Below are 21,546 nucleotides of genomic sequence, written 5' to 3' on the forward strand. Positions count from 1 at the left end.
CTAAAGTTTTAATGAACTAAACACAGGGTTCAGCAAAATAATGGCCTGCAGATGTTTTGGAGCACACATCCCATCACCTTGAGCCAGCATGGCCATTATGGGAATTGCAGTCCAACACATCTGGGGGGCACCAGGATGGGGAAGGTCATAAGAACATAAGAAGGGCCATGCTGGATCAGACCAAGGGTCCATCTAGTCCAGCACTCTGTTCACACAGTGGCCAACCAGCTATTGGCCAGGGTCCAACAAGGCAGGCCGTGGTGCAACAGCACCCTCCCACCCATGTTCCCCAGCAACTAGTCATTCTAAATGGTAAGCTCCTTCAGGCAGGCAGGGACCTACCGTGTCATTCTTTTGGATGCACCATGTGCATGGATAGTTTAATAGCATCTAACATCTTTGATGCCTTAGCTCTCATGTTCCATAGTTATTACTGATTTAAGCTATTTTAGGCCACCTTTTAAGGACAAACCCTCACAAGGTGGCTTCCAATATATAGAAAAATTATCAGAAAAATTAAAAATATGCCAGACATTTTGTTTTCTCCGGGGTTGAGATGATGGACAGTGGATTTGTTCTGATACAGAGAACCTGCTGTCTGTTGCACGTTTCCCTCCTGCCCATTTTCCCAAGACACAGGGGCGATGGCAGGGACAAGTGTAGCAACCGCGGCATGTGCATATCAGTAGAAGGGGTGCCAATATAACATTCTCTGTCCCGTGTTTTTCCTAGATCACGGGTAGGCAACCTGGTGCCTTCCATCATGACCAATGGTCAGGGATGATGGGGGTTGTAGTCCAGAACATTTTGAGGGCACCAGATGGCTTACCCCCTTGCCTATAAAGCCAGAGAGTATAAAATGCTGACCTGTGTCAATGCTGATACTCCCTTGGTGTAGGGTGAAGAAAATGCATGACCTAGTTCAGGGCGTTTTTAAAGCGGCCCTTCTACTGCTCTTGAAAAGTACAATGGCCTTGCATGACCTCTAGGGATATCTTTGGCACTTTGGGTGACAAAAAGGAAAGCCTAAATCCAGAGGCCGCCTTCCACGGCCCCTGAGACTTCCCATGCCTAAATCAAGCACTTGCTCGCTCTCCGTAGTATCTCCTGTTGTCAGGGAGTTGTAATGACCTCACTTGCCGGCCGTGTTGTCTCACGGAGGTCCTGGGCTGCTTGCTCATATGACAGCGGGGCTTCAGTAACACAAGATGGGAGCTGGTCACCATGACTATATTAAGAACATTTTTTCACATAGGCCTTCTGGTTGAGTTCAGCTCTTTCAAGGCTCTGGTGTCAGAAAACACACCTCTCTGCATTTGTGATGGAAAACCATAGCTCGCTCTGCCCTGGGTCAGAGCCCACGGGAGTGACCATGTGGCTTGAAGGGAGCTAAACATAGTGCTGCTAATTTTAAAGGGAAGGCAGATAAAGCGACGGGGAAAGGCTGGAGAAACGTGAACATGGTCTTTGCTGATAAAAGGGCCATGAGATTTGGGATTCCTGCAAATGGGAACAGAAGTAGGCGGAGGATTGCCAAGTTTGTGGCTCTGCTGAGGAATCAACCTTCCTAGGGTCAACGCCAAGACACATTCACGTGTCAATTCCTGTCATAAAAAGAAAAATCCAGCCACCAAATACTAACCAAATCTCGCTCCAAGGTAAACTATGCCTTCGACCAAAGGTAAATAAACTGGCCGCTGAATTGTGGCGAAATACTCCTAGCAGGCTGGATGACCTTGAGAAGTAAGCAAAATAAATTTTAACATGTGTGCAGTGAGAGAAACCATTGCAGACATTTGTTTCTGTGTTTGATAGAGACAATTGCTGCTGATCTGATCGGAGAGATTTGCCAGTACGAGGTAAGAAATGAGATTGTTCAATGGACCAGCTTCAATGGGTTATATGGCAGAGTTTGGCAATTTGCATCCCACAGCCTAAACCTGTCCTGGAAGAGGTTGGGAGCAGATGCAGCCACTGGTTCCACAATAACTTGCTCCCTAACACAGGCACCCCTCCCGCTTGAGAAATATTCATGAGAACAGGCGGGAAGAAATTGGGAGGGGGTGTCACATGGTTACTCAGAAATCCCCAGTGAAGGCTGGTGGCTCTGATTTCAGTGGCTCTGTCAATCCATTCCGGGTTTCCGTCAGAACCAGCCAGAACTCTAAAGGAGCTATCCAAAGTGCTGGAGCCTATCTCCAAAATGGGTTCAGCACCTTGGACAGCTCCTTTAGAGTTCTGTCTGGTTCTGACTGAAACCCAAAATGGATTCACCAAAATCAAAGCTACCCCCCTCCACTGGCAATCCCCAGATATGTTTCATTGCTCTCAATCGGTGGTTGCTTGGATGGAGGAAGATTCCTTAAACAACCTGTTAGGTGTTTGAGTGCAAGAGAAGGGGCCTGTTCACGAAGAAGGGGCTTGTTCCTGTAACCTCATAATATCCTGCAGATTTAAAACTACTAACCTCATGATATATGCAACAAAATAAACATATACTAAAACGATCAATTCCTACCTTGGATCAGCCTTCTCCCAAAAGCAGGTCTATGACCCCCACCTAGATAAAGTGCTGAACAGGTAGGAATGCAGTTTGAGATTGATAAATAAATGGTAAAGGAATACCTAATTTCTTTGATCGAGTTCAAATCTCCAGGACCCGATGAGATGCATCCTAAGTAATAAAGGAGCTGGCGGAAGAACTTTCAGAAACACTGTCTATTATCTTTGTGAAATCATGGAAGATGGGTGAGGTGCCGGACGACTGGAGGAGGGCTAACGTTGGGAGGAACCTGGGAACTACAGACCAGTCAGTCTGACAACTATCCCTGGGAAATTTTTGGAGCAGATTATAGAGAAGTCAATCTGTAAGCACCTTGAAAATAATGCAGTGATTACTAGAAGCCAGCATGGACTTGTCAAGAATAAATCCTGTCAGACAAATTTGATCTCATTTTTTGATTGGGTAACCTCCCTTGTGGACTGTGGTAATGCTGTGGACATCATATATCTTGACTTCAGCAAAGCTTTTGACTAAGTGCCCCATGATATTCTGATTAACAAACTAGCTAAAAGTGGGCTAGATGGAACAACTATTAGGTAGATCCACAGTTGACTACAGAATCAGACTCAAAGAGTGCTTATCAATGATACCTTCTCAAACGGGGGTGGTAACAAGTGGGGTACCGCAGGGCTCAATCCTGGGCCCAGTGTTCTTCAACATTTTTATTAATGATCTGGATGAGGAGGTGCAGGGAATGCTTATCAAATTTGCAGATGGCACAAAATTGGGTGGGATAGCTAATACCCTGGAAGACAGAAACAAACTTCAAAGTGATCTTGACAGGCTGGAGCACTGGGCTGAAAATAGCAGAATGAAATTTAATAGGGAGAAATGCCAAGTTCTACACCTAGGAAAAAGAAACCAAATGCACAGTTACAATATGAGGGATACTTGGCTCTGCATTTAGCTGTTTTAGCTTACTGTATTTGGACTTGTGGTTCACGGATGTTATTTTGTTTCAGAAGCTCCTGAAGAAGGATTGGGAGATCTGAAACATCAAGGTTTTTATACATTAAGTCCTTTTACAACAATACAATTTTTAAAGATTGAAGATATATGTAGCAAAAAATAAAAACATTTCTCTATTTTCCAACACTAGAGACTATCTCTTCTTTTTCATTGGATTCACATAGTGTTTTTTTCCGTCCTTCATTTTGACGGATACTTGGCTTAGCAATGCTACAAACAAGAAGGATCTTGGAATTGTTGTACATCACAAGCTGAATATGAGCCAACAGTGTGATGTAGCTGCAAAAAGAAAAGAAAAGCAAATGCTATTTTGGGCTGCATTAATAGAGTATAGCTTCCAAATCTCATGAGATAATGGTTCCCCTCTATTCAGCACTGGTTAAGCCTCATCTGGAGTATTGCATCCAGTTCTGGGCACCACACTTCAAGAAGGATGCAGACAAGTTGGAGCATGTTCAGAGGAGGGCAACAAGGATGATCAGGGGTCTGGAAACAAAGCCCTATGAGCTGAAAGAACTGGGCATGTTTAGTCTGGAGAAGAGAAGACTAAGGGGAGACATGATAGCACTCTTCAAATACTTGAAAAGTTGTCACACAGAGGAGGGCCAGGATCTCTTCTCGATTTATTTATTTATTCATTTATTTATTTATTTATTTATTTATTTTATTACATTTATATACCGCCCCACAGCTGAAGCTCTCTGGGCGGTTTACAACAATTAAAAATAGTAAACATTAAAAGTATACAAAAATTTAAAAAACATGAAAACAGTATAAAACAACAGTATCCATTTAAGAACAACAATTCTGGGGTCCATTAAAAACAAACGTAACGTTGTTAAATGCTGTTAAAATGCCTGGGAGAAGAGAATCTTGATCCTCCCAGAGTGCAGGACACGGAATAATGGGCTCAAGTTACAGGAAGCCAGATTCCGGCTGCCCATCAGGAAAAACTTCCTGACTGTTAGAGCGGTATGACAATGGAACCAATTGCCAAGGGAGGTTGTGGGCTCTCCCACACTAGAGGCATTCAAGAGGCAGCTGGACAACCATCAGTCAGGTATGCTTTTAGGTAGATTCCTGCAATGAACAGTGGGTTGGACTCAATATTCTATGATTCTACGGTGGTCATGCAAGTTCATGACTATAAAGCAAGGTAAAACAGAGTGAGGTGTGCAAGTGCAAGAAAAACCTAATGCTTAAGCAATTTTGAAAATTACAGGTCCCATGCAAAGGCACACCTTGCATGAAAGCACACATGCAACAACATCTGGAACCTAAAAAATGATCAAGTCATCAATCATAGAAACATAGACTAACACAAACAATTTTCAGCGAAAGCATGATTTTTTCTTCAAAAATATGTTGATGGAGAATTGGCAAGATTCCCCTGTGGCTTTTGATGCATCCCTAAATTCCAGACCCATACGCCTAACCATCCACCACATTTGACTCGCATGTTTTCAATTTGTCACATAAACATAGTACATATTTAATCTCCCAAACACATATCGGCATAGTGACTGTTTATATTTAGCTTTCTATGTGGATAGGAGATTAACCAAATTGGGAGTAGGGGTGGGGGTAGCTATGTGACAAATAAAGAACCTGCTTTCTAACCAGTGACACACTGGGTTTGGATCATCTCATTGGGAAAGACCATCTCTTCCACTTTTTGAGCTTTCACTGAAATATCAGGGATGGTCACAACTGGAAATGGAAAATGAAATGACATTGACTTAAGCTAAAAAAATAATAAGAAAGGTTTCCATTGGGAAAACGTATTAGCAACATAATCATACATGTGTTTACTCAGAAGTAATTCCCACTGTGTTCAAGGGGGCTTACTCCTAAGTAAAAATGCATGGGATTTCTGTCTTACTCTCTAGTAAATGTATGTAGGATTTAATAGATTTTGTGGACAAAATCTGCATATTTGTAATTTTGGAATTATCATTGGATGCAAGTTTCTCCCTGATCAGATAAAAACATTATGGGATGGATCCAGATTTGGTTATACTGAAAGTACACTCACTGAAATCAGTGAACTTACTTGTTCCATTAGTTTCAGTGGGTCTACTCTAAGTATGACTAAGTATCCAATTTATGAGTAGTAACCAATGTTAGTCCTACTTAAAGTAGACCCATTGAAATGATTGAGACTTAAGTTAGTCAGGGTTAACTTAAATCCATTTTTTTCAATGGGTCTACTCCATGTAGGTCTAATTTTGGATACTACTCCATGGTTGGAAAGCCTCATTGTGTTCAGTGTACATAGCAATGTGCCACAAAGGAGCAGGTGTGTGAAAATTCTGAATACTCCAACGTGCAGGTTTGAAATGTGCAGTAACATAGTTAAAAAGCTTGCAGTTCTAGAGAGGCATTATATTAATGGTGCCTGAGATCTGGCTGCAGCTCTGTGAACCAGCTGAAGTTTCCAAACACTCTTCAAAGGCAGCCTCATGTAGAGCATGTTACAGTAATCCAAGCGGGATGTAACTAAGGTATATGTCACTGTGGCCAGGTCAGACATCTCTAGGAACGGGCACAGCTGGCACACTAGCTTTAACTGCAAATGCTGACCAATCATGGTGCAAAGATGGGAGTGAGAGGGGGCTCTCCATTGATCTTTTAAACCGGTGATGAGATAGGAGGAGGAAGCAGGTTCATAGGTAAGTTAGACTGAAGCTGTTAGAGGGAAGCTTGTGTAGTGAAAGGCATGCTGGCTAGATCGCTGCCAGATTACTGTCAGCTCTATCAGTTCACGTCAGTGGCTATCAATCACTATAATTCAAACATCTGTATGGATCTCTGCTTGGGTCTATGTGGGCCTGCAGTTCAATCCCCTCCTTTGAGTTTTTGTGCATACATGTTTGTGTATGTGATGGGAAGTGCTTGATTTTGTCCATGTGGTGCTAGAGCCCCATATGTGCACCCCGGCTGTTAGTTGCAACAAGCAGCTTTGATTAAAACTTCCAGTGGAACATCTAAAAGCCCATTTTTCCTGTATACATTAAGCTGTGGTCAAACATCATCCACATGGTTCAAAACGTACTCATTAGAAACAACCCAGGAACAATGGAGGTCTCCGTCCACAGCGAGGGCGTGTCGGGTCTTTCGATCCATGTGTGTAAACAAGGGCACAACAAATGTTGTGAGTATAAACTCTCCAAACCTGTAAGACTAAACTCCTGTGACATATTTATGTTTCCGCATACACAAATCACATCAACTCTCACACTCCCCTATCTTGATGAGTCACTGGACTTCAAACAGAGCGCAAGAGGCAGCTGGATCCACTAAACAATGTCTTGGGCGCTATGAACGTGTGCCAGATAATAAAGGGGGAGAATCACAATTAAAATGTCAAGCTGTATCATATTTCCATAACAAAGTCAGAGAGGATTTCCCTCTCTGCTTTTTCTTTCCCTTTCTGTTTACCATGTTTAGAGAGCTGTGCCTGTTTTCCCCCGTGCTGTGGTTTTCTAGCTATGCGGGACATATACACAGTATATTATATGTACAACAGTTGCTTCCTATATGATATAATTTGTTGAACATACGCATTTAAAATGTATAACAGAATTACTGAAAAGTTCCCTTTTTACAAAGTGATTTCATTAGACAACTGACTTAAGCAGAATTTTGCTCTGAGGTTTTTTGGTGCTATTCATTGCTCTTTACTGCTCCTCATTTTCCATTTTATCCTCATCCTCATCCTCATCCTGTGTGTCTTTGGTTTTCTAGCACTCCACCAGAAGTAGAGCAATAAGTCTCTTCCATCTATTTCCAGTGAAAGTTTCTGAGACCAATCTCCCAATGCCTTTTGAAAAATTCTTGGTTTTAATATAATACACTAGTACATTATATTTAGGCCAAAATTCCCATTGACCACCAAATTCAGCATCAACATGTTATTATTGCATCTAAGCAGTCTGTTGTCTGGCCCAGATCCTCTTTCATGACATCACAGCAGCTCAGCCTATGACAACCAGAGGAACAACATCACTAATTACTGTTAAGTAAAATTCCTTGGGGATTTTTTCAGATGTAAGCTGTCTTTCAGGGAAAGATTACATGTGCAGTTTAAGCCTGAGAAAAGCAGCATATGCCATCCAGGGATAGATATAATGCCTAACAATTTGTACCTAAAAAATGAGATATAATTATCCATTTCCACCTGTCTGCTGAATCATCAAAGTGTTCACATCTGCGCCCCAACCATCCTGCAGGAGAAATGGAGCTAGTAGGGTTGTATGTGGGTCTTTTCAGGAGAGGAGCAACAGGCCATGCAGTAACGGGTGACTGATTACAGATTGTGGGTGGGCAACTTGTGGCCCTCCAGATATTTTAGCCTACAACTCCCATCATCCCTCACCAATGGCTATAACCACTTAGGGCTCAAAACATTTGAAGGGCCGGAAGTTGCCCACTCCTGGTATAGATGATATTGTCACAAAAATGGGAAGCAAAAATGGAAAAGGCACACATGGTTAGAAGGCAACCAAGAAAGGCCATGCTGTGCTTTTGGGGGGGGGGGTTAAATTCAGGTGGCTTATCTATGACGAGACAAATATTTGCAAACTCTGATAATTAAACTGAAGGCTCCTGAAAGGAAGATATATCTATATATAAAAAGGATCCAGTGAGAACATTAAATATCCTAGATCGCATCATTCCCCAGAAAATGGAATTCTAATCTCAACAATAAATGCTACCATCAGGAGCTTTTGATCAAGAGAGCTAATAAGCTTTTTCCATTGATGACTCAAGTGGTTGGCTTCTCCCAATGTTCTGTAGAGCTCCCATAGCTGGCCAGTAAACAGGGCATAAAATGAAGAATTTCTTCTTAAAGTTGAACAGATGCTCTCTACTTATACATGTAACAACCGTGGGGGAAGTTAGGAACATAGGAAGCTGCCTTATACGAAGTCAGATCCTTGATCAATCTAGCCCACTGTTGTCATCACTCCAGGCAGAGTCCCCCCACAACCCTACCTGGAAATGTTGGGCATTGATCTTGGGCCCTTCTGCATGTAAAACAGGTGCTCTACTGCTGAGTTGAAGCCTTCCCCAAGTTCACATATATACGCTACAAAGGCATACTATGACAGCAGCATGGATAGCTAGCTTTAAGATCCTAGGAATCAGAATGGCTGTGAGGAAGCAAGTGGTTTCAATAGAGTACTAGCTAGAACCACTTGGCTCTGGGAATCTGGCAAAATTGTCTTCTTGACCAGATGCTTTAATCTTGCCTTAATCTGAGAAACGGGGCATACTGAGGCTTGACTTCTTAAAAAAATAAATAAAAAGAGGATGGCCAATTAGCAACTGGTTGGCCTCCCCTCTTCTAGATCTCAGCATGTAAAGCAACCTTACCCAGCCTAGTGCCTGATGTTTTGGACTTCAGTTTCCATCAGCCCCAGCCAGCATGGCCAATAACCAGGAATGTATGATGTAGTCCAGCACCTGGTGGGTACCAGGTTGTGAAAGCCTGATTTAATGTAAGAACGTAAGAACTGGCTTACTGGATCAGGATGGGTTTTGTCTAGCATATTGTTCCAACAGAGAGCAAACAGATATTTCTGGAAGCTCCCAAGTAATGGCTTTCTTTTGTTGTTTTTTCTTCAATGCCTGATATCCAGAGCTATACGGTTTCTTTATATGGAGTTTCCATATGTATTGATGGCTTGTGATGGGTGAACAGACTCTGTCATAATTCATAACCTGCTCACCAAGTTATGAATTCATAGGCCGCCCGGGGCAGCAGTTTTTTTTCTTTCTTTCCATACAATCCCTGGAAACAATGACCTGGTTGGCACAAAATGCTAATCCATGGTTAACCCATTGTTTGTTTCTCTACCCAAGGTTTGCCTGGCAGATGATCAAAAAAGCATGGTTTGTTCTCGCAATCCTGTTTTGAAAGCACACAGCAAGAGACTAGCCTTCCTAGCTGATCAGAGAAGAAAGAAAGTAGAAAATGGTTCAAAATGACTCTGATCTCATATTACTGTAGATTTATACATTCAAGAATTAAGAACATGCCAGATTTAACTTACAAATAGACTCATTTTGAGTTTTGGCAGCATCAGTCAACAGCGCTAATAGGTTGTAGTTGTGGATAGACCTACCCTCCATTATCTTTTAAAAAGACATCTAAGATAGGAGACATCACTACAACTGGTAGTAGTGAGCTCCATAAATTACATTATGTATCATTTGAAGAACGACAACATTTTGACAGTTCTGACCTTCCTGCCATAGCATCTTAAGTCTATCATCTATGTAAATTCTGTATACTTCTGTCATTCTCCCCACGAATAGCTTCCCCTTCTCAGTTGGGTAGGGAATATGATAATACAAAGAAGGATTGTGAAGGTTAATTAATTGATTTTTCTAACAAGACACCATTAGTTTACAATTGACATGTGCTCTACATTGCTTTTTAATTACTTTTATAGCATTTGGCAGGGATGTGAAGCTGGGATATAGATCATTTCCTTGAAATGCAGCAGATGTCCCATGTCCCTGGTAGAATATCTTGAGCTCTTAGCCAGTTAGTTTTGTCCCTTATAAACTTCAATTACTGTAATAATGTGGTCAAAGGCTACATTATTTCCTTTGACTGGCATGCCATTAGTTTAGTGAAGTTACATGCAACAGCTGGGTGTGAATTGGGCTCTGTGATTCCCCTGGCAAAGAGAAAAACAGCAAGCAAGGAAAACAAACTGCAGAAAACAGAAGCTATGTACATGCTTTGGGGGCAGGGGGAGCCAAACAAGTCGAGGGTTTGTACATAGCCAGCTTTAACCATCTTTTGTTTTTGATGCTTATAATTTAGTTTTAGCTTGGTACTGCCCCAAAGTGGCTCTCAGAATATCTAATGGCCTTTCCCCACAGTAAGTCAATGGATGGCATAACTGCATTTTAGCCTGTGGAATATTCTCACAAATCTCACCTGGGCTACAAAAGTGCTACCTCCCATTTGCGTGTAACAGATGGGGAGCCATAATTTCACTTAGGTATTTTTATAGCCCTATCACAGCTGCATTTGTATCCCCATTCAACTTTTGGGTCACTTTCTTTCTTTTCTTTTTCTTTCCTTCCTTCTTCAGCCATATCCACCACTACCACCCCCGAGTCCAAAATAATGTGGCTTCTCATGTCATGAAGGATCAATGTTTTTTAAGTTGAAGTCTGTCGTGGTTGTCTCTGTGTGCTCTTGTAAGCTCCACATATTAGGTGACTATAAAACATTGCTCAGTTAATCAGTGAGATCATTTAGGATGACTCCCAACGAATGCATAGTCTGCCATTTGTGTTAGGCCTTCTCTAACTTTCTGGGCTAAAGTGCAGTTTTATACTCTCAACTACATTCTACACTTTTATCTGCTGTTTATTTATATGTGCTATTTTATTTAGGGTACATACTAGCTGCTTTTCTTCTTAAAAGTGGTATATGGTATTAATGGCCATTTAAGAATCACATCAGTATAATATAATATCACAATACAACTGTGCTCTATATATTGGGCCTGATTTTTTTAGATGTTCATGGTGTTGACATAGCAAGCAAAGTATTGTCATGGTGGCAGAAAGGAAACAACCGTGGCACATGACCCTTCTGCCCCACACTATTCCTGACAGAAAGGCAATAATTTGTTCCCAGACCCTACATGTAGTCCCTTTGGGGCTGCCATGGAGAATGGGGCATGGAAGTTCACCTCTGACAGCATATGTCTAAATCTGGATCCAACCATATATATATATATATATATATATATATATATATATGAGAGAAAATATGTTCATGTATATATATATATATATATATATATATATATTATATATGCACTTTCATACAGATTTTTAATTTAAAAATTCACACATTAATATGGACCCAAAGCAGTTGTGGAGGGGTATTAGTCTTTTCCCCACACACCATTTTCCCAATAAAAATTGTCCCTCATTGTTTCCCCCCTTTTTATTGTGTATATCAACAAAACAGAACAGAAAATACATTGTGTAAAGAAAAAAAAATCATATACAGGAATATCATCATTTTTCATCATGTGTACCATTCATTCAAAAAGAAAAAGCAAGAGAGTTATACATAGATTTCAAGAAAAGCAGACCAGATATCTGTGTACTTATCCACACACAAGTTGCGCCTATATAACACCCGTTCAAAAGTTGATAGTGTTACTAGGTCTTCAGTCCATTGCATTATGGGAAGTGAGCATTTGTCCTTCCAACGTGATAATAAAGCTTTTTGGCTGTCATGAAGGCCTTGTAGATCCATCTGCGCTGACCATATGTTAATTTCCAAGAAGCCGGCAACTAATTTAGGAGGACATGCACATTGTTCCATTCTATAGATTGTTTCAATACAAAGTTTATTCTCATTATAACCTCCTCCCAAAAAGGGGTGACTATGGGACATTGCCAAAGCATATGAGTTAAGGAAGCAATAGATGTATTACCTCCACAACAATTGTGCGATTTAGACAGACCCTTATTGAAGACCGCTGTGGCACCCCGGTTGTGGAACGAGCTCCCCAGAGAGGTCCGCCTGGCGCCTACACTGTACTGCTTTCGTCGCCAGCTGAAGACCTTTTTACTCACTCAGTATTTTAACACTTAATTTTAACTTAAATTTAAATTTTACTGTTTTAACTCTGTATTTTAATCTTATATCAACTTTGCTGTGTGGTTTTATCTTGGTTGTGCTTTTTATACTGTATTTCGTAATTGTGTTTTAACCTGTTGGGTGTTTTACTGTGGTTTTAATTTTTGTGAACCGCCCAGAGAGCTTCGGCTATTGGGCGGTATAAAAATGTAATAAATAAATAAATAAATAAATAAAATGCGTTATGGAATCCAAGAAACCCAAAACATTATTTTTTTTTGCTGAATAAGACGTAGTCTAAGGTCCTTAGAAGCTTCAGATATGGATGCTAGAACAACAGTCCATTGATTAGGCAAAATAGGACATTCTAATTCATTATTCCAATCCTGTCTTAAAGTGTGAGCATCATAATTATTTACTGCTACTAAATACTTATATATATCGGTCATGGATCGACATGTCAGTTCTGCTGTTATAAGTGTTTCTAAGAATGCTGGAGGCTCTGAAGCTGTAAAAGCAGCTGGACCAAACCTAGATTCCAGCAGGTGTTGCAACTGCAAGTATTGCCATTGAGCTGTAGCAGGTAGATTATATATAACACACAAGTCTGAAAAAGACAAAAACTCATCGTCTGGGCCTATTAATTATTAGGGGTGTGCACGGACCCCCCACTCCGCTTCATTTTAAGATCCGCCATTTTCGGATCGGCCCGCTCCGCCCCGCCCCCACTCCGCCTGTGCCCACTCCGCTCCGCTTGGAGCTCCGGATCCGGATCGGAGCTCCGGTCCCCCCCCATAGGGGGGGTTACCGGGCCCTGCCGCCATCGCCGCCCATGCGGCGACGGCGGCAGAGCCCGGTAAGTTGGAGGGGGGCCTTACCTGCCTCCGTCCGTGGTCCATTGCCGTCTTCAATTGAGCCTGTGGTTCCACCAGGAAGTCTGGGCCGCAAGTGCGGCCCAGACTTCCTGCTGGAACCACGGGCTCAATTGGAGACGCTGACGGACCGCGGACGGAGGCAGGTAAGGGAGAGGAGGGCGGGGGGCGTTACCGGGCCCTGCTGCTGTCGCCGCATGGGCGACAGCGACAGCGGCAGGGCCCAGTAAACCCCACTTACCTTTCCGGCGGAGCTCCGGATCGAGGCGAAGGATCCGCCTTCACCTCGATCCTCTTCGCCACGCTCCGCCGGCCCCCCAATCCTCTTCGCCTCCGCCTTAAGGGCAGGCGAAGCCCCCTGCTCCGCTACTGCTTCTCCGGTCCGATTAGAAGCGGAGCACATCCCTATTAATTATTCCAAAGTGAAAATCATCTTATCCGTCCATGTCTTCTTCTTCTTTTCTGGGTTTCTCCATAGGGTCAATTTTGCATGAGAGAATGGAGTCAAACTGTAATTAACGTGATGTTATATGCCATACCTCTCTAGCTGCCAAAATTGTAAGAGGGGGATTACTTTTTCTGATATGATGAGAGCTGAATGCTATCCATTTGGGAAGTGGTTCTAACCATAAGATTTCCAGAACTGACCATGATGGCAGTTCTGAGGGAGAACAAGAAGAACAAAGCCAATAGCTAAGCCTGATGGTACAAGACTAGGTCTGGAAAACCAAACCCACATTCTTAAATTGGAAACTGCATCTGTTTCAAAGATATTTGAGGTGGTAAAGAACCCCAGAAAAATTTACAAAACAAAGCATTAAGTTGTTGAAAATATTTGCCAGGTATAAGTAAAGAAATCCCATGTATAACATAAAGAATTCAAGGTATAAGGTTCATCTTAAGTGTACTGACTTTACCCCACAAACTCAACTTTAACAGTGCCCATCTGTCTATTGCTCATGTAGTCTCACTAATCAGTCTATTTGAGTTTATTTTGATCAATTGAGATATATCTCTTGGAATGAATATTCCCAGATAGGTAATGAAATCAGGGCACCACCGAAATTGGCCATTAGCCAACACACTAGGAAATATACTGTCTCCCATCAGCATCGATTCGGACTTTGCCCAATTGACTGAGTAACCAGAAAGAGCACTGTAGGTATTAATCAAGTCCATCCAAGCAGGAATAGATGCCTGGAGTTCAGAAATAAACAATGAAAGATGATCAGCATAGAGAATAATTTTAAATTCTAAGTCAGAATGTACAAACCCATGAATACTACTATTCTGTCTACACAAGCCATGGGTTCCAAACATAGATCAAATATCAATGGGGAAAGTGGACATCCTTGTCAAGTACCTTGCCCATGCATGAAAAAAGCTGACAACCAACCATTGTTCATAACTCTTGCTCTTGGAGTTGAATATAAAATTCTAACTCTCTTCAAAAATTCCATTGGAAAACCAAAATTACTCAATGTGACAAGGATTGTAATGCTGTGGAAGAGCCGCTAGATGATACCTGAGTTTGTTATTCCTGGGAGCATAGACGTGCGCAGCACATTTCATTAGGTGGTTCGGCCAGAGATACTTGTTTTAAGGTAAACATTGATTGAATATACAGTAATAAAGGACTTTTTTTTCATTCATCAAACAAACGAAATAAACGAAAACCAAAGTAAACTTTTTTAAAAAATTAACAAATAATCTGTACTGCACTGTTGTAATTATTTGATTGGGACTGAAGTAGAGGAGCACTAATTTTACCGTACTTATTGTCTTTAAATATGGTTAAATATCCCACAGTTACCTTGCTATTCTATTTCTACAATTCTTTTTCTCCTGTCTTTTTTTCATCCTCTCTTCGTTTTCAGGCTGCATCCTATGCACATTTACCTCAGAGTAAATTTGATTGATCTCAGTTGGGCTTACTTTTGAGTAGACGTACATAGAATTGTGCTGCAGCTCTGTTTTAAAGTGACACAAGATACACACATACCATGTTTACCAAAAGAATGGCTTGAAAAAAGGGAGTTGGACACCCTAAAATAAGCAAGGGCAGATAGGAATTGTTTTAGCAAGCATTCTGAAAAAGGTGCTGCTGAATGAACCCTCCTTAGCCAGGAGGTCCTGGGGGGCATTGCAGTTCTCCCCCCTTCCCCCTTTCTTTTCTCTTGCTGGAGTCCAGACTGGGGTGGGCGGTGGGGCAGCGATGAGGAGAGAAGGCACGTAAACATACAGCTTCTCTCTCTCTCTTCCTCCCAAACGTTACAGTACCTGCAGGGCTGATGAGGAGAGGAGGGCAGCAGCTCTGAAGGGGGGAGGGCCCCAATCCACAGCTCCGGGCAATCTTACTACTTACAGAAGCAGTCCCCTCCTTGGCTCCTTCACTTGCTGCTTGCTGGGCTCCTCCACATGCTGCTTCCTGGCACCAGCGTGGCTGCTGCTCCCACCTTGTTCAGCAATTGTCGTGAGAGATCAGGCAGAGCAGCTGGGAGCAAGCGAGCGAACTGAGTGAGTGAAAGAGCGAGCAAGCGAGCGAACTGAGTGAGTGAAAGAGTGAGCAAGCGAGCGAACTGAGTGAATGAAAGAGCAAGCAAGCGAGCGAACTGAGTGAGTGAAAGAGCGAGCAAGTGAGCGAACTGAGTGAGTGAAAGAGCGAGCAAGCAAGCGAACTGGGGGGGGGGCAGCGGCTGCACCAGTGAAAAAAGCCTTCCGGAGAAGGAGCGAGGCGGGGAGCAGCTGAATTTGTCACGCTTTCCTACAGTTAGCACCGGCCCTGCTACATGGCAGCGGTGGATTAGGGTGTTCAACTGAACCCTTTGAACCTGTTGTCCACACGCCAATGCCTGGAAGGAAAAAGGAACTAGTTAAGAACAACACCCACTTCCTCTTGCTGAGGAGAGGAAAAGGGCCACAACGAACTCTGTGAAACCTTTCCTTAAATCAAACTTCTAGCGGTTTTAGAAAGCAGAGTTGCTTTAATGATGCAAGCAGTCCTACAGTTCTGATGCACCCAAGTACCCATATAACTTCCTTAATAGGTAAAATGCAGGGGGATGGTTTTCATTGACAAAATTGTAAAAAGGCCACAGTCCAAATCTAAATCTTCCCAGCTGATTGCAAAAATGAAAGGGAGATCTGATCATGGATTACTATTGTTTCATCTAGTTTGGCTCTGAGATCTAGGCCTAAGTTTGTAATAACTGGTTCCCAAGGAGCTGAGAGTTTTAGCAATGTAACCAAACACCTCTCCATCCTGCCAAAACATAATTGCTTTACCATGTCACAGTGAAAACAAAGTAAGGGGAGGTGGAGAGAAGTAAGTAATGCCTATTTAAGCAGTCAGCTACGTAGAATGTTATCCATAACATACAGCAGCAGTCAGCCACTTCAAGTAGAGAGCTTTGAACTGAAACTAATGTAATCAAAAATTGTTTCAGGGTTTTTGATGAACTCAGCAAATACCCAGTTCAAGCCAGTAGGGTATTTGAAGAGTACAATGAACATTGTTACCACTTGTGATGTTTCTGTCTCTAGGTTCTTTTCCCTCCAGTTTCCACCTGCAGGAAATTGGAAAAAACAAGCCCTCAGAATGTCTGCCTCCACTCTGGTCAGTTGTCCTCAATGAATACCCAAATTTTCAGCCCTTTTAGTTTGTGCTAAGGAGATACTCAGTGGTTTAACTTTCCTTCAACTTATGTAAGGTATAGTAAGAGGAAAATAGATTTTTCTATTTTATAGCATTAGCAAATCAAGCAGGCACATGGAATTGTATAAATGATAAAACAATCCTTTTTTATTATATACTAGCTGTACCCTGCCACGCGTTGCTGTGGCTCAGTCTGGTTAAATTGAAAAGAGAGAAAAGACAAAGCGGATGTTTCTAATATGTTTAATTTCACAATGCTTGTGGATATACAATATTTTTAGTTGTTCCATTGTCTGTGTAGATATAGAGATTGTCTGGTTTGCCGACTCTAGAACACATATAATTGTCCATGTGAGAAGCAATCTGTGTCTAGATCTAAACCGCATAATTCTAAAGATTGGCCCTGAGCTTTGTTGATGGTGATTACAAATGCCAATTGAATTGGGAATTGCAATCTCTTAAATTGAAATGGCATACCTGTTGGAATCATAGGAATGCTAGGAATGAGGACATCTTCACCTTTGAAAGGTCCTGTCAAGATTGATCTCCGACTATAACAATTGCCACTTCGTCTATAGTTGGAGTATTGAATCTTCGCACATGTTCTACAGCAGGCATTTTGTCAGCATGAATAACAATCTTGTGTGTATCAGATGGCATCATGTCAATTGCTGTTTTGAACAAATGTACTAAATTGTTTTTTTCGTGAAGTAGCTGTTGCAGTTTTGAAACAATGGACCTTTTTATGCCGGTATAAATTCCGCAGCGTGCATTCAATTCATCATTGCCATCACCAATGAAATACATTTGTAGGAATTTATGTTGACTATCTTGAAACGGAAGGAAGGAGCCGGGTTTATGATAAATTTGTCCTTTGACTTTGAAAGTTAGCTTAAATGGAGCTGTGATGATTTCTGCACTGAACGACATCATTTGGAAGCATGAGTTGTATTTCCTGATGTTAGATAGGAAATGCTTTGATTCTGCGGTATATCCGGCAAGCAAAGTTTGTAATGGCTCTGGTGGTTCTCCAAGTTGAGGCAGTTTAATTTTTCCAGCAGCGCAACACATTCCTTTTGTTTCTCCATTAAATTTAAGAGCCTTGCAATAAGGGCACACTTCAGTCACAGTGCCGATGAGAACATGCCGCCTCAAACTATAATCATCAGCTGGGTTGTACCGGAATGCAAGGCGATTGTAATCATGTGATTGTTTACCACGGAGTCGTGTTTGACGCTGATGTGCTGTTTCTTGTTGACGTCTTTCAGCCACTCTCAGCCTGTCACATTCATTCTGTTGAGAACAAAGCAGATCTGAAGCTGTAGAATGCGATTGCCGTGCTCGCAACTGTGCATCCTCAAGTCTGGCTGAACGTTGCTTGGCTGGTTCCTTGGCACGTATTTGAGGCATTCTTTTTCTTTTTTTCTCGTTTGCTGATGCCCGTTCTTCCTCAGTCTGATTTGCAATTTCTCGTCGCAGTGCTTCTGCTCCGCGAGTACGACGACCTAAGTGTGATCTTCTTCGAGGCATTATTTGGATGAAGTAAAGCAGATGGTTTGGTTTTTTAAAAAGGATGTTTTTATGGTGAGAGGGTTAGTGGAAACTCCTGGCAGTTACCTTTCTTCAGAACGTGTAACTGTCACAGGTGTGACATCTATATTCACAATTCAGCCAATTGTGAGAAAACATGCAAATAGGAGAGGAGGCAGAGGCAGCGGATTGGCCTACTGGTTGGCGATGTCACAATGATCAGCAGGACTGGTTTTGAGGAGGCCTATTTCTTCGATTTTAAGACAACCCTTTGACCCCATATAGAACATAGTTACATAACAACGCTCGCATATTCGAATGCAACATTGTGTCAAAATTTCAAAGCAATCGGTGAAGAACTTTCGCAGATATAACGTCTGTTTCGAATGGACATTTACATTTTTATTTATATAGACAAGAAGGCATATAGAAATTATTATTTAATCACCTTATACTTAATCCTTACCTACTTACCCCTTCTAAACCCATCACCCCAAACCATTTTCATTAGAAGCCCTAAATATAATATAGAAGTTCCCATGCTGGTTAATATGATAAAACTATGAAAAGCGTATAATGGTTTCAATTTTTCTTTAATGTTGTTTATTTTTTTTTATTTTTTAAAAAAGTTTTAAAATTGTTTTAAGTTTTAATTGTAAGGGCTATGACCCTGTCTGGATCAAAAGACAATTTAAAAAATGTATGAATTAACTTGTTTATTACATCTTGTAGATCTTCATCACAGGAGCAGAGATTTCACTGGCAGTGGTAAAGTTTTTTTTTTTTGTGGGGTGCACAATATTTAGCAAGTTCCTAATGCAATTCAAAACAAACAATACAAAGAAACAGAAATGCATTATGAAGGCATTTGTTTTTGTTTATTTAATCTAATTAGTTGATTAGATTTTTTAAAAAAAATCTTCTCAATAAAGGGAGCCATATTACCAACACATGTCAAATCATCACCCTAAAAAACAAAAAACAAAATGAATTTATTTATCTATTTATTTATTCTGCATATGAATCATCCATGCAAAGATAGATAACAGGGCCAGTTTCGGATCCATGTGTACCTCCCATTATATTACATACATACATACATACATATATATCCACATTCCTGCCACATGTTCCCAGAGAAAACCATCAGTATGTTATGGGTAGATATGAAAAGATGTATTGTTAGCATTATTTTTATTAGTATTATTTATTTATTTATTTCATTTCTATATTGCCTCATAGCTGAATCTCTCTGGGCTGTTTGCAACAATTCATAAAAAACAGAGCAACAATATTACAAAAATATGACAGTATGATAAAAGCAATCTAAAAAAATTTAACACAAAAATTTAACACAATTTAAACAGCTAATTATATCATTAGAATGAAATCTTAAGCCCCCCCAACAAACTTCTGTGGATAAATTTATTTATTTATTACTTTTATATACCGCCCCATAGCCGAAGCTCTCTGGGCGGTTTACAACAGTTAAAAATGGTAAACATTACAAAGTATACATTTTTTAAAAAACTATAAATATAAAGTTATTAATACCTCCTGTGATTCCTGTGAACTGTAACAGATTTGTGCAAATTCTAGCCGTGATTGCACCTGCAATTTGCACATCTTTCTATTTATGAGAAGCAAAATGAACCAATCAAGTTGGGCCAAAAGTGAGCAGAAGTCCTCGGGGGGGTGGGGGGGAAGAGCTGCTGAAAGCTTGGTGAACTCACCCCCACCCCTGATGGAATCCTCAGACATCCCTAATAATGGGTCCAGGAGGTTGTAAATGCCTCCTTGAGAGAGGGAGTGGCGCCGGCCTCTTTAAAAGAGGCGGTAATTAGACCACTCCTGAAGAAGCCTAATCTGGACCCGGAGGATGTTAACAACTACAGGCCAGTGGCTAATATCCCTTTCCTGGGCAAGGTGCTTGAGTGGGTGGCTGCAGGACAACTCCAGGCACTCTTGAATGAAACGGATTATCTAGATCCATTTCAATCGGGTTTCAGGCCTGGTTTTGGAACGGAAACTGCCTTGGTCGCCCTGTGGGATGACCTCTGCCAGGACAGAGACAGAGGGAGTGTGACCCTGTTGGTTTTCCTGGACCTCTCAGAGGCCTTCGATACCATTGACCATGGTATCCTTCTGGATAGGTTGTCTGAGCTGGGAGTTGGAGGTACTGCGTTGCAGTGGTTCCGCTCCTACTTGGATGGCCGATTCCAGAAGGTGGTGCTGGGGGATTATTGCTCTGTGCCGTGGCTCCTAAGCCATGGGGTTCCACAGGGCTCTATCTTATCCCCTATGCTGTTTAACATATACATGAAGCCGCTGGGGGAGGTTATCCGGAGATGTGGACTGAGGTGTCATCAATATGCGGATGATACCCAGCTCTACCTTTCCTTTTCATCAAACCCAGGTGAGGCAGTGACTGTTCTGAACCAGTGCCTGGGCACGGTTATGGGCTGGATGAGGGCTAACAAACAGACTCAATCCAGACAAGACGGAGGTACTGTTAGCGGGTGGTTCATCTGTCCGGCAAGGTGATGTTTGCCCTGAACTGGACGGGGTTGCACTCTCCCTAAAGGATCGGGCCCGTAGTTTGGGGGTGCTCTTGGATCCAGAACTGTCACTTGAGGCACAGGTGAACTCAGTGGCAAAGAGCACCTTTTATCAGCTTAGGCTGATATACCAACTATGCCCTTATCTGGACAGAGATAGCCTAGCTACAGTTATCCATGCTCTGATAACCTCTCGTCTGGATTACTGCAATGCGTTATACGTGGGGCTGCCTTTGAAAACGGTCCGGAAGCTTCAGCTGGTACAAAACAGAGCAGCCTGTTTACTAACAAGGACTGGCCGGCGAGATCACATTACGCCAGTCCTTTTCCAGCTTCATTGGCTGCCAGTCCAGGTCTGGGCCCGATTCAAAGTGCTGGTATTGACATTTAAAGCCCTAAATGGTTTGGGGCCAGGTTATTTGAAGGAACGCCTCCTCCCATATGTACCTGCTCGGACCTTAAGATCATCTACCGGGGCCCTTTTCCATGAGCCCCTGCCAAAGGAAGTGAGGCAGGTGGCTACTAGGAGGAGGGCTTTCTCCGCTGTGTCACCCCGGTTGTGGAATGAGCTCCCCAGAGAGGTCCGCCTGGCACCTACACTGTACTCCTTTTGTTGCCAGCTGAAGACCTTTTTCTCTCAGTATTTTAACACTTAATTTTAACTTAAATTTAAATTTTACTTTTTTAACTCTGTATTTTAATCTTATATCAATTTTGCTGCGTGGTTTTATGCTGGTTGTGTTTTTTATACTGTATTTTGCATTTGTGCT

This window comes from Elgaria multicarinata, chromosome 4 (assembly GCF_023053635.1).
Source record: "Elgaria multicarinata webbii isolate HBS135686 ecotype San Diego chromosome 4, rElgMul1.1.pri, whole genome shotgun sequence".
NCBI classification, from domain to species: domain Eukaryota; kingdom Metazoa; phylum Chordata; class Lepidosauria; order Squamata; family Anguidae; genus Elgaria; species Elgaria multicarinata.